Genomic DNA, 13,374 nt, shown 5'->3' on the forward strand with positions numbered 1-13,374 from the left:
ACAGATGGGGAGCCTGAGGCTTAAGATCCACTCAGCCATTGTGTGGCTGAGCTGGGATTCAAACCTGACAGTTGGCCTCCAAAGTCTGTGTCCTTGACCGCTGCGCCTCACTGCCAGTCCCCAAGTGGGGTGGGTGGGGGAGACAGAGAGCAGCTGTAGAGGTGGTCAGGGCAGGGTGGGGGTCCTAGCCCCTGAGAAAGGGTGCAGCCGTCGCCAGCCCAGGAGGAGAGGCAGAGCAGCTGAGATACAGGAGCCATCCGGTCCCGTCTCCCAGGCCTTCTGAGGAGGTGTGGGGCATCTGAGGGCAGTCCCCTGCCTTGTCAAGCTTTCCAAGGTCAGACAGGGACAGGCTTTGCCAGGGTCCGAGCCAGTTCCCCGGCTCCTCTGGAAGGCAGGAATCTGGGGCTGCCGGGGCTGTGAGGGTCAGGCTTGAGCCCACCTGCTCTGTGCCCAGTGTCCTGGAGGGACATCTTCTCCTCAGGTGGGGACACTGCCTGCAAAGCCACTCAGAGCTTCCAGCAAGCAGGAGGAAAGGGCATACCGGGGCCCTGGGCATCACTTTTTTTTTTTTTTTTGTCTTTTTAGGCATATGGAGGTTCCAGGCTAGGGGTCGAATCAGAGCTGCAGCTGCTGGCCTGCACCACAGCCACAGCAACACGGGATCTGAACTGCATCTGTGACCTATATCACAGCTCACAGCAACACCAGATCCTTAACCCACTGGGTGAGGTCAGGGATCGAACCCACGTCCTCGTGGATACTAGTCGGGTTCATTACCACTGAGCCACGTTGGGAACTCCCCCTGGGCATCATCTTTGAAGAGCTCAAACTGACCTTCCTTGCTCCACTGGTACCTTCTAGCGGCATCTCCCACCAGAGCCCCTGGCACTCTTGGGCAGGAACATGGCATCCACCCCCTCTGGGTGCTTCCTTTGTTCCAGGCACTGCGTGAGGACTTCGTAATATAATATCTCACTCAGTCCCCACACTAAGGAATGTGTTGTTATCATCCCTGTTTCACAGAGGAAGACGCCGCGGCTCAGAGAAGGTAAATCGCTTCCCTATGCAGCTGACAAGTGAGTCAAATCCAGGCCTACCTGCCCCCCTCCTTCAACGGGCCCCTAATTCCCACCCCTGCCAAGAGGCCTGGGAAGAAGTCCCCCCGCGCCCTGACTCCTGGGCTTGGGCCAGGCTTCCCAGAGCCCAGCCCGAAGCCCCCATTCCCTAGGTGGGCTGGTTTCTGCTGCGCTCAGCCTGGCCTTTGGGCACCGGCTGGGGGCCAGTGAAGAAAACAATGGGAGAGAAAGGGAGCGGACATCCCCTGGACGAGAGAGAGGAGGGAAGCCAGTGGGTTCTGGACAGGCTGGGTCCCCCGGTCCACGGGGCAGGGGGCAGTAGTGGGGCTTGGCGTGTCCAGGCCATGCGTCCTGTGTGTGTCTGAGGTGGCCCGACCCTGTGTTGGGACTGAGGCGGGAAGGACCTGTGGTTTCAGGGGTCTTGGCTCCCTCTGGGGGACCCCGGTCTGGGGAGAAAGTGGAGGAGCCTCCTGGGAAGACCCGGATGAACTCGACTCTATGCTGCTGAGTTTGGCACGAGGAGGACGCTTGCTGATTCTGCCCTGACCACCGCTCCAAAGTGTCACCAAAACACTTTCCCCTTAAGCCCCACTGGGCAGACTGAGGATGCTGGGAGGAGGGAGGTGGGCTCAGGGCCCCCGCCTTGGGCTGCCCTGAAGGCCCTGGCTCAGCCCCCAGGGGGCCCAGTTCCCCCGCAGGCTCACCCCTGCGGGGGAACTGGGGGGGGCTCGCCCCTCCCCAGACTTTTGACATCCATTATTTTACTCGCCGGGGGAGACCCCATGTCAGTCGGAGCCCAGGACCCCTCTGCTGCCACTTGCCAAGGTCCCAAGGCCGGGACCACTGGCTCTGTGTGCATCCTAGTCCCCAGGACCAGGTCTGTCTTAGCGTCCTGAGTGCCCAGGACTGGAGGCGGGTTCTCCAAGTGGCCTTTGAACACCTGTGACCCTGCAGCCTCGCTCACCGAGGGCCAACACCTTGACTCTCAGGATGGCAGGGTCCGGCCCTTCGTTGTAGACGTCTAGGCTGAGCCCAGCTTTCCACCTGTGACTCTGGGCTGTCAGGTCAGCTGCCTCTGTCAGCTGGTCTGGGGGTCGCCATGGCCGAGGGCTGTCTCCAGCCTCACCTGGGGGTGTCCCCGCCTTGCTGTCCATTCCAACAGCCGGTGGCCTCATCGCAGGTGCGGCTGTCCCTTTGGGAGCTGCTGTCCTGTGGGATCTGCTCCCTCCCCCCCCGGGGGGGCCCTCAAGAGCAGCTCCCCCCATTCACATCTGGGGGGAGGAGATTATAGTTAATAGACACCCATGGTGGTGGGGGCCTGCCTGCCTTCTTGCTCTGCCTAGGGGCCCAGTTCCCCCTCTGTTTCCTTCCTCTGAGACAAGGATTGGAATGAAGGGTTCCGACCAGGCCCTCTATCCCCCAACACTGAGGGTGCCTCCTTGGTGCCAGGCCCTCAGGGCCAGGTGCTTGGGGTGCATCCTTGCTGTGCTGTTAACAGGGTCTAGTGCCTTGGGTCTCTCACGTCGTGGTCTGTGCACACAGGTCGGAGAAAAATTCCCGGACTCATAAGAGGGTGAAAAAAAAAGAAGACTTTATTGAGCATGGTGAGATGGAAAGAAAGTTTCTTGAGATAAAGGATGCTGCAAGCACTGCAGGACGACTTCCTGATGATCAAGAAGAGCCGAACATGAGCTGAGAGTGTCCTTATGTCTGTCTTTACAACCCAGGGAAAGGAGAGGTCTTGCGATACACCTGCTGAGCTGCTGATTGGTTGGAGAAAGAGGGATGCAGACGATACACTTGCTGGTTAGTTGCGGGCATACAATGCCCTATAGGAGAGGGGTGAGAAGTGGACCGCATATCTTTCCTGGTTGGGGGTAGGAAGGAGCAGGCCAGGCCGTTCAAGATGAGAGGTGGGGCCAGGATAAGGGTCTGGTCATTCTGGTCTTGGCCAGAGGCCAACTTCCATCTCCTTGTAAAGGCCTTGAAGCCCAACACCTCACTTCCTGCCTCTGGCCTCAGTGTTCCCCTCCGAGCGCTGGGGTTGGACTTGAGATGTTGATGGGCCTTCCAGCTCTTGCTAGAGTGAAGCCCACCTCTCGCCTTTGAGTCCAGTGCCTGTCACCCACCTGCACCCCTCAGGTGTGGGTGCCCCAACCAGTCCCCAGGCTGCGACCCTGGCAGTCTTTCTAGTCTCTAGCCTGGTGGGACTTGTCACCAACAACGAGAGCGTGTCTTCCTGCCTCACCCTCTCCCTCTCGGTGGGGGCCAGGCAGCAGGGAGCTTGTCCGGGAGTGGGTCCTCCCAGACAAACCAGGCCCGTCAACAAACAGGCGACCAAAACAACAAGATTACGAAACCCAGATTCAGGGAAAGAGGCCACTCCAAGCCTCTCTCCAGGACGGGGGGCCGTGAAATTGGGCCAGGCCTATGGGTCAGAGCCGGCCTGGCCCGGACTATTTTTGTACTGTCTCGGGGGTGGGGGCTGATGAAATCCCAGCTGTGTTTCACCAAAACACTTTCCCCTTAAGCCCCGGCTCCATGTGGTGCAAATTCATTGTCACTTAACTCATCACTCAAGGCTCTGAGCCGCACCCCTCCCCCCTCCGGAGAAAGACAAAAACACACAGCCTCTGGCACGCGGGCGAGGTCGGCGTGAGGGGCTGTGACAAGCAGGCTGGCTGTCTTGACCTGAGCTGCCCCCGGCAGCCGGCCCCTGCCTCTTCCCCTTCCTTCCACCTCAGCCTTGGGTTCCTCAAAGGCAGGCTGCTGTGTTGGGGTCACTGACGGCCCCCCACTGGATACAGGAAGCTGATGAGCCCCAAAGGTCTGCACACAGGAACACCTGGAGGTCCCCCCGAGGCAGGGTGCACGTGCAGGTGTGTCTGTGCCAAGACACAGGAGCATTCAGTCTGCTTTACCTTCAGCATTTGTTGGCTGGCACCTGGTGTCCTGCACCTGAGCCCTCTGGGCCTTAGGGGAGAATCAGACTGGCGGGGACGGTCCTTTGGGAGGGCGTTTAGTCTTCATCCAACGCTTTTACAAACTGAACTGACCCTGTGGCTTCCCGAGTCGGGTGGCCAAGGCCGAGAAGGCGTCTGGCAATGGATCCCCCGGCCGGTCTCATGCACACCTGCACCTCGAGCCCTTATTTGAGCCGGCACGGGCACGCTGTTCCTCGGGATTCACTTCAGCTGGGGCAGAGCAGCCCCCGTCTGCCCTCTTCTTCCACGTTGGGTCTCTCTCTCCTCCTGGACCGTGGGCCTCTTCAGGGCAGGGTGGGAGCTGATTCACCCCATATCCCCAGTGCCCAGCCTGGGCCTTGGCCCTGAACTCAAGTGCAGCAAATGCTTGTTGAATGAATTAATACATTTCTCAAATCACATCAAAGGGCTATTTGCATTATCTTCAGGCCAGATTAATCCAGAGCCGCAGCTCTCCAGATAAATATTGACAATCTGGCTTTTGTATGTTCTGGTCGGGGACAGTGCTCCCATTCTGACTTGGGCAGGGAGGAAAGACTTGGTCCCTAGAGAGAGGTGACCCCTGAACTCTCTCTCGCCACATCGGGGATGCCTGTGACCGCTTTTGCTCTGGTGACCTCTCTGCTGGGCCTCCCAGCTAGCTTTGGTTTCTGGCCCCCAGACCGAGGGGGCAGCAGGGTGGAGCTGCAGAATTTTGCTTTCCTGGGCAGGGTCAGGCAGTTCCTGAAGCAGCGGAGTTGTTTGGGTGCAAACATTTCCCTGTATTGTCCGGCTTCGGGAGGCAGCCAAAAGTCTAGGCAGGGGGAGGGAGCTGTAGCAGGATTTTTCTCCCCTCCACCCCTAAGAAGACTGGGGCCTTGAAGCACACAGGTGGGGGTTGGGGCAGGTCACCCCAGGCCCTGGGGGATGCAGAGGAACAAGGAGGAGACAGAATGGGGAGCCCGGCTGTGTTGGGCTAAGGAGTCAGGTGGATTGGTCTTCCTTTCAAGTCCAGCCAAAGGAGGAGGCTGTACCTGCCCCGGGGGATGCTGGGAGATGCCATCAATCCCTAGCAGGCTGGGTGTTCCAGCCCATCTGTGGTTTTCTCTTCCACTGCAGCAGATAGCCAGCCTCCCCTTCTGGCTAAGCTCTCCTCTCCTTGGAGGCTTTTGTTCAATGGCACCGTTTCCGGGGTTAATAGCTCCGAGGATGGGGCCTCCTGATGGAGCGAAAGATATTCATGCATCGTGTTATTTAAGTCTCAAAAAACAAATGCTTGAGTGGAGTTCCTCTCGTGGCTTAGCAGTTAACGATCCCAACTAGGATCCATGACGATACAGGTTTGATCCCTGGTCTCGCTCAGTGGGTTAAGGATCCGGTGTTGCTGTGAGCTGTGGTGTAGGCCGGCAGCTGCATCTCCGATTCGACCCCTAGCTTGGGAACTTCCATATGCCACGAGCACAGCCCTAAAATAGCAAAAAAAAAAAAAAAAAAAAAAAAAAAAATGCCTGAGTTATAGATGGGGAAGCTGTGGCTCAGCCAGTTAGCTGCACGCTGGGAGAGCCCAGAGCCCTCTGCTGCTGCAAGGTCCCGACACTTAGACCACCTGCCTTTGTGGGTCTCCGGGGCCCCCCGCTCTCTGTCTTGGGGCCTTTTAACAGGTCGTGCCTCTGACTTTTGCATTTCCGTCCTGGAATATTCCAGAAAGAAGCTCCTCTGTGTCAAGATGGCGGCGGGCAATTCTGCATTTTGCATTTTGGATGTGCATCCCAAGTGACACTCTGCGAATGCTGTTTTGGGAGAAACGTGGTTCTGGACTCGATAAGCTGGAGAAACACTGAATTTGACAAGGTCAGCAAGGCTCCTCTCTTGCAGGACTTCTTAGAGCCTTTCATTGTTAATAGGCACTTTGATCTATTAAGAAGGGGCTCTGGTGTTTTTTTCATGCTTTTTTAATACTGGTGCTACTTTTCTTCACGAACTCTTTTCCGGGGACAAGTGGGACATCGTCTGGGCCCTGCAGGTTTTGAGGACACCTCAGAGATTCTTGGACTTGAAACGTCAAGTCACCCAGCAGAGGTGGTGACCGTGGGTAAAGATGCTTCCTTTTTCATATCGAGTGGCAGATCACCTTCTTAACTCTTGATGAACTTGGCCACGGGAATCAAGCCAGTGTGGAAATCTGGCCTCACGATCTGCCCCCTCTTCCTGGCACGGAGTGGAGAGGAGCTGCTGAATGGGCAGAACCAGGAGGTAAGGGCAGACCTTGTTCATCTCTCGAACTTATTCTGAATGTGCGAGTCGTGACCAAGGCCGGGCAAGACCCAGGCAGTTGGGAAGCTGGGAGGATTTCACTCATGTTGGTGTGAAGTTCTGGGAAGGGTGATCCCAGCTTCAGGAGAGACCTGACTACTCCAAGGCCAGATTTTGAGATGAGTTACCAAGACTCAGAATATGCTGGTTGGAGTTCCCGCTGTGGCTCAGTGGGTTAACAGGGCGAGTATCCAAGAGGATGTAGGTTTGATCCCTGGCCTCACTCAGTGGGGTAAAGTTCCGGCATTGCTGTGAGCTGTGGCATAGGTCAGTCTCGGCTCAGAACTGGTGTTGTGATGCAGGCTGGTGGAATGGCTCCGATTTGACCCCTAGCCTGGGAACTTGCATATGCTGCGGGTGCAGCCCTAAAAAGACCCCCCCCCAAAGAAAAGAACTTGCTGGGTTCTCACCATGTGCTCTCTGCCACCCCCTCACAGTGGGAGTCCCTGGACCCCCCTGGCAGGCTCAGCTCTGCCTCAGATTCTGGGGCCCAGCCTGACCTTCATTAGGGCATTTCTGATGGAGCCGAGTTCAGTGTCCTGGTGCTCAGTGTCCAATCTTATACCTTGGTTCTAATCACAGAGGCTCGGCTTTGCTCCCAGAGCCCCTCTTGTCAATTTTTTCCCACCATAAGAGTCTTGAACCCCAACCATATGCTGGAGACCTTCTGGCCTGCCACTGAATGGCCTCAACTCTGCCCTCATCTCTGGCTCCCAGGTCCCATATTCCTGATGCTACATCCTGTTGACCTGCTGGACCCCTTCCTCCCATCAGCACACGGGCTCCTCCTTGCCTCTGCCTGGGCCCCAGGCCCTCTGGTTGGGCATTTTGCAGGGAATGTTGTCTTAGCGCCCACGTCTTCTCGGAGAGAGACCAGCTGGTCAGTCCTTCCCTGTTCCGGGACACCAGCTCTTCTGGACACCAGCCAGGCAAGAAGGAACCCTTCTCCCCAAGACTGGGGATAAGACCAGGCCTCTTGAAACGCTTTCACTCACTTGCTCACTCACTGAATCACTTACAAATTCTATCAGCATTTGCGGGACTTCAGCAAGGTCACACTCTAAGTCAGCGGTTCTCTAAGGTGAGTAGGCAGGGCTTCTTAAGAAACGGATTGCTGATCTCGTAGGTCTGGGGTGGGTGGCCGTTCTAATAAGTTTCCAGGTGATAATGATGCTGTGGGTCTGGGGACCACACTTGGGGAGGGCGTGGCCAAGCCATGATCAGCTATCAAAGCTCACCTGCAGATGAGTTTATCAGGCCATTGAAACCAGAAGCTTCTTCCCACAAGGGAGGGCTGGACGGAGTGAGACTGGAGAACAACCTGGGCCTGAGCTGGGAGAGGGGAGACAAACTGTAAGACAGACAGAAGCCTGGTAAGCTGGTCGGGGGCGCAGAGGGTGAGTCTGTTTCCTTCTCTGGCTGGGCCCGCCCTGGAGGCCAGGGTCCCGGGCAGGAGGGAGGCAAGCAGGCCCAGGAAGCCTGGGGCCAGGCTGAGCAGAGGCTGCGATTCGCTGTGGACCCAATGCACCTGACCCTGGGGTCTGGGAACGATGGCTGGACCGGCGCTGCCTGGCCAGCTGCCTGGCACATCTCCGTCCTCCCTCCCAGCCCCGATCTCCCTGAGCTCTCCTCGCTCGCTGGCTCTCCAGCGGGCCCATCCTGTCCGCTGGACCCCGGACAGCACATTCCTTCGTGCTGATCTTTTCCCAGCGGCTGCAAGTGCACGTTCTCACAGTGAGGCGAGAAGGGAGGCCAGGGCCTGGGGTGGTGCGGAAGGGGGCTCTGGCGGGCCTCCCCGGGGCCCTGGACCCGCATTCAGAGACCCGAGGGCACCCTGGAGGAGGAGGGGCTTCCCCAGCACCCAGCCAGCCCTGGGAACTTGGACCACTTCCTCCCCAACCCTGTGTCTCCTGCGATTATGCAAGGACCAGACACCGGGGGCCCGTGCACAGCCACCCTCTGTAGAGTGTGGCCCCGGTCCAGCTGGCCCCGGGCATGGTCTGTTCCCACATGCCTTCCCTTCTGGAACAGGACCTCCCCTGGGTCAGGCCACCATTCCTGAAAGTCCCTGTGCTTTTAAGATGTGTGGGTTCAGCATCTCTTTCAGGATAGCCCTGCCCAGGCTTTCTTTCATCCTGCCACGGTCACCTTGCACAGAGACAGGCGGGTTGTGCCCCACCCTTCCGAAACGGGGACGGATGCTGCTGGCCAGTGTGACACAATGTGTCAGTGGCCTGTACTGCCTTTCTCTTCCCCACACCTGGGTGACCTTAACATTCAGAGAGACCTGCTGCCCAGCCTGGCAGCAGAGAAGCTGGGAGCTCACATCCTGGTCTCCCTGGGGTCTTTCCTGGGCCGTTTATGCTGGGTCAGGCCTCTGCCTTGGGGTGAGGTTCAAGGTTTAATTTGGGGTTAGGATTAGTGCCGAGATCAGTTTGGGCTGGGCTCAGGCATCGGCCTGGGTTTCAGGTTGGAGATAAGTCTGGGAGTCTGGAAGTTGGGGTTCAATTTCGTGTCAGGCTGTCTGGGGTCATGGTTGGGCCTAGGGTGGGTGACTGAGACAGGTGTGTGTCAAAAGTGATCCCTTGGAGTTCCCGTCGTGGCGCAGTGGTTAACGAATCCGACTGGGAACCATGAGGTTGCAGGTTTGATCCCTGGTCTTGCTCAGTGGGTTAAGGATCCATCAACTGCTGTGAGCTGTGGTGTAGGTTGCAGACTCGGCTCGGATCCCGCATTGCTGTGGCTTTGGCATAGGCTGGCGGCTGCAGCTCCGATTGGACACCTAGCCTGAGAACCCCCATATGCCGCAGGAGTGGCCCTAGAAAAGACAAAAAAAAAAAAAAAAGGTGATCCCTGTCCCCTCCCCAGTATCTCCCTGCCACCCCGCCACCGCCGTGCCCCTGCCACTGGCTGCTCCCTGACTCCTGAAGCCTCATAAAGGGGGCCAGAGGCAGAAAGGGAGCTGGGCTGGGCTTGGTGGCTGGAGAGGGCATCCAGTCCAGCTCTCTCCTCAGCAAAACGTGTCCTGATGTCTGGGCTGGGCCCGGGGACACAGGGGCTCCCACATGGTCCCCCAGCCCTCCCTGGGCCTTGCTTTCTCTGTCTCAGAGGCTGTGTACTGGGGAGCTGGGCTGAGCTGCACTAATGTAGATCTGACAGCTTGGGCAGCTTTTGTCAAGAGGATCCTAGCGGGGAAGGTGGGCAGGGGAGGGGCAGGCAGGACGGCCCTTCCTGGGAGTCTGCTGGGGGAGGGCCTATGACCAAGGAGGCCTCTACTGTCCCTTAGTGGCCTATAGTGTCATCTCTGTAGTTAGTCCAAGGGCCTCCTTCAATGTCGAGGTGCCTCCGCACCCCAAGTTTGGCTTAAATGTTAGGGCTCAGGACTGGGGTCAGTAAGAGTCCTGACCAGCCCAGATCAAGGCGCCGGACTCCAGATGCCTCACCCCTGACACCTGCCTGGTGAGTGGCACCTACCCTGCTCGGCAGCAGGCCCTCAAACGCCCCCACAAGTGCTCTGCAGGCAGGAGGGCAGGTCAGAAGGCGTGGCTGCCCTTGGCCTCTGGTCCCTCTCTTGCTTTCTCAGCTCGGCCCCTAATCTGGCCTCCTCCTGTCAAAGCCGCAGACACAAAAGAGAAGCCCCGATTGACGTCAGGCGAAGCGCCCACAGGGCCTCTGTCTCTCCCAGAAATTTGGCTTTGGTGCCCAGTGTGGATGTCTGTGGTTTTTAAAAGGTGAAAGTGGCCCATAGCCCTGCTTCTGTGTCTCCATCAAAACCTGGCATGTTGGGCACTTTGGGGGAAGGTGGGCTCCAGGGTCGTGGTCCTAGACCAGGGCTGGGCTGGGTGGGTGAGTCCCTTCCCCTCTCTGAGGTCCCCTCCCCCAGCCCCTCCCCCACGCCTGCTTCCCACTCACTCACCCAGCATCCCCTGCTCTCTTGCTGCCCGCAGCATCTCTGGCCCCAGCCCTCTGCCCGCAGCATCTCTGGCCCCAGCCCTCCTGCCGCTTCTCCTTCCTCCCAGCTCTTCCCCACGGCCAAGGGCCTGATCTTCCAGATCCTTCTCATGCCAATGCCCACTGCCCAGTCCCCCTCAGGGTGACCTGGCTCAAGGGTCTCAGGGTGCCCCCTCCCTTTGGTGCCTCCCCACCCAGCCCCACACCAGCCCTGAGCTTTGCTGCCTCAGAACGGGTGAGGTCCTCCTTGAATCTGTTTTCGAGTATGCTTTGCTCCGCCTCGATGCGGATGTCTGAAACACCGTTCTCTGGGAATCATCCTGCGCTGTGAGCAGGGGCTGCTGGAAGGAGCCCGGGCAGCCAGATGGTCGCTGTGCTCTCGGTCAGCATGACCTGGTCCGGCCCCGGGGTGGCTCCTCCATGCGGCGATCTGATGGCCAGGCTCCTTCAGGGTCAGCACATGGTCATCAGGCTTGTGCTGGGCACCAGAGCCCCCCTCGACATCAAGAGGCCCACAGTCAAGGATGCATAGGGAGAGAAAAAGCCTCACTCTCCGACTCTCTCTCTGAGCCTTCTCGACTTCTGCTGCAGCCTCCTGGCCACTGCCAGGCTGTAGGATGACTCCTTCCGTGGGCCAGTGTTCCCCAGAGCCTGGTCAACCTGACCATGACCCTACCTTACTTAATCCCTCGGTTTCCTACCATTAATGGAATATGGTCCAAGCTGCTGACGCCGGCCACCCACACCCATCCTTTCCGTGCCTGTCCGTTCATCACTCCTCCAGTTCCTGCCAGGACTGTTCATACGTCGGAGCCTTTACTTGGTCCCTCCTCAGGGCTCGCATCCCACCTAAGCCAGGGGCAACCTGCACCTCTGCCCTCTCCAGGTGCCCCACTAGAACTTGAGGGCGCCTAAGTATGGTCATTGTCTGGGAGCCCTGGGCTAGTCCTCTGAGCGCTGAGCCTTGTGTGTCTGAGCTGAGTGTGTAAATCACTGTGTAATTTGGCGAAAGCCAGCATTTGTCCCACTGTATTCATGAGACCACTGAGGCCTGCAGAGGGGAAGGGACCATCCCCGGGTCACTCGGGCAGTGTAGCTCACCCTCTGATTCTTTGCAATTATCCTTCCGTGGATCTATTTCTGTCTCTACCTAGGGTCACCTGAGGGGCTTTACAGAGGACTGGACTGTTGGGGAGAACACCCCTTCCAGAAGGCCTTCCCCCTCCTCCCCAATCCTCTAAGCCAGAGACTTGGGCTGCTGACTAGCTGCCGTAGCATTGGTGACCTGGCCTGGTACCCCTGACCCCCTCATCAGAATCTCGCCTTTACTTTTATTGCCCTCTGCCCATGGGCAAGCCCTTGCCTTTTTTTTTTTTTTTTTTTTAAGCCCCGGTTTCCATCTTTATAGAATGAAGGCATTGAACTTGCTGAATTTCTTTTTTCTTTTCTTTTTTTTTTTGGCTGTACCCATAGCATGAGGAAGTTCCCGGGTCAGGGATCAAACATCAAACCCGAGCCACAGCAGTGACAATGCCAGGTCCTTAAGCTGCTGAGCCACCAGGGAACTCCCTGAATTGGCTGATTTTTTGAGGCTCAGTCAGGTGGAGCCCAGGGTCTTGGTGGCCTCCTGCCGTCAGGACAAAGTGTAGCTGGAGGAACTCGGAATGGGAGGCAGCAGTCCTGGGTGAGAATCTGCATCAACCTCTCAATAACTGTGTGGCCTCGAGCAAATTCCACTCTGGGCCCTCGTTTATGAAGAAGTGGGGAAACCCGCCAGGCTTGGCTTCCTTCAGGGGTTATGAAGTGCGAGCGTGGCTCGGAAGGTGTTTGCTGAACTGAACAGCACCGTGCAGGTGGCTCCGCAGGTCCCAAGGCGCGCAAGCGCTCCTCCCAGGGCCTGGGAAGAGCGGATGATCCCCACGTGGCACCCTGCCGAGGGAACGTGGCAGGTGTCTGGATGCTGCGTCCCCAGGCGACTTGTGCGGGCAGCGTTCCCGGTGGCTCATGCTCCGTTCCCAGCTGGTCCCACTGCTGGGCAGGCCCCCCTGGCCCCTGCCGATAGGAGGGGTGGGGGAGCCACCTGGCGTTGGCCCAGCCTGGCTGGCCTCCCACCCCATGTTTTGTTTGCAGAGTTTGGAATGTCCTGGGACGCCGAGCTGGGATCCCTGGGGAGACATCGGTGCCATCTCCTTGATCTCATCGCTGGACAGGTTTCTCCCTCATTCCGGCTTGGGACTCGGCAGGCTCCCAGCCCCAGCTGCTGCCAGTCCCACTCTGTCTGTCTGTCCCAGAGCTGGCAGCCAGGAGCCATGCAGCTGGGAGCCGGGGTCGGGGGGCCTTCCTGGAGAGGGGGGCAGTTCTCCCAGCCTGTCTGCTGTGGGCCCTGGGCATGCCTCGAACCCGTTCTCTGCAAACCCTTTCCAGCTGCATCTCTTCACAAACTCCTTTGCCCGTGACCCCCTGATACTGGTGCCCGGAGGCCTGTTTGGAATCATGTTCTCAGGACCTAAGGGACTTGGGAGGGGGCAGAGCCAACCATCTGATTCGTGATCCCCTTAGCAGGGACTCTGGCTGTGCACACAGTGAGTTCCTGCTAAGAGCGTGGGGGGCATGGGTGTCAGGGATGTGAAAAGATATATGTGTGTGTGTATTTGCACGTGCATGGAGTCTTTTTGAGTTTCCAGTTTTAAGTATCCCTGGATTTGATTTATTGCAGGAAAAGTTTGGGGGAAGGACTCTAGGGAGGTCAGGGGTCTGGTTCAGGAAGGAGCCCATCCTTACCTGGATAGCTTGCACCTCTGTGTGGCTGGACATTCTATAACCCGCCTTGGTCTCACGTGCCCAGGTTGGGCCCACCTGACTGGCGAGAGGCCGATCCCGCCGGTAGACACGTGCAAATGTGTGTGTGCACGCGTGCACGTGTGAGTCATTCCTGAGCCCCCGGGGTCAGGAAGGAGATCCATGCTTGTCTAGCCTGGGGACACGCTCTGTGTACTTAGCTCTCACCTGGCTGGGCGGTGGGGCAAGGGCTTCCTGGTGGTCCCAAGAGGCATCCCCTCAGGGAAAAACGC

General features: G+C 58.1%; 3 long non-coding RNA genes across 3 annotated transcripts in view; 2 read left to right on the forward strand and 1 right to left on the reverse strand.

Moving 5' to 3' along the window:
* Window positions 2,646-4,348, reverse strand: LOC110259897. Its single transcript, XR_002342324.1, has 2 exons — window positions 3,998-4,348; window positions 2,646-2,839 (listed from the first exon to the last, which is right to left on the reverse strand). It is a non-coding gene; the product is annotated as an uncharacterized LOC110259897 (long non-coding RNA).
* Window positions 2,832-13,374, forward strand: part of LOC102165419 — a 102,016-nt gene continuing 91,473 nt past the window's right edge. Inside the window, exons 1-2 of the long non-coding RNA XR_002342322.1 lie at window positions 2,832-3,903; window positions 5,744-6,292. This is a non-coding gene — a long non-coding RNA (uncharacterized LOC102165419). The remainder of the gene's footprint in view (window positions 3,904-5,743; window positions 6,293-13,374) is intronic.
* Window positions 7,643-12,953, forward strand: LOC110259898. The gene is made up of 2 exons (XR_002342325.1): window positions 7,643-7,725; window positions 12,434-12,953. It is a non-coding gene; the product is annotated as an uncharacterized LOC110259898 (long non-coding RNA).

The sequence above is a fragment of the Sus scrofa genome, chromosome 3 (genome assembly GCF_000003025.6).
Source record: "Sus scrofa isolate TJ Tabasco breed Duroc chromosome 3, Sscrofa11.1, whole genome shotgun sequence".
Taxonomy (NCBI): domain Eukaryota; kingdom Metazoa; phylum Chordata; class Mammalia; order Artiodactyla; family Suidae; genus Sus; species Sus scrofa.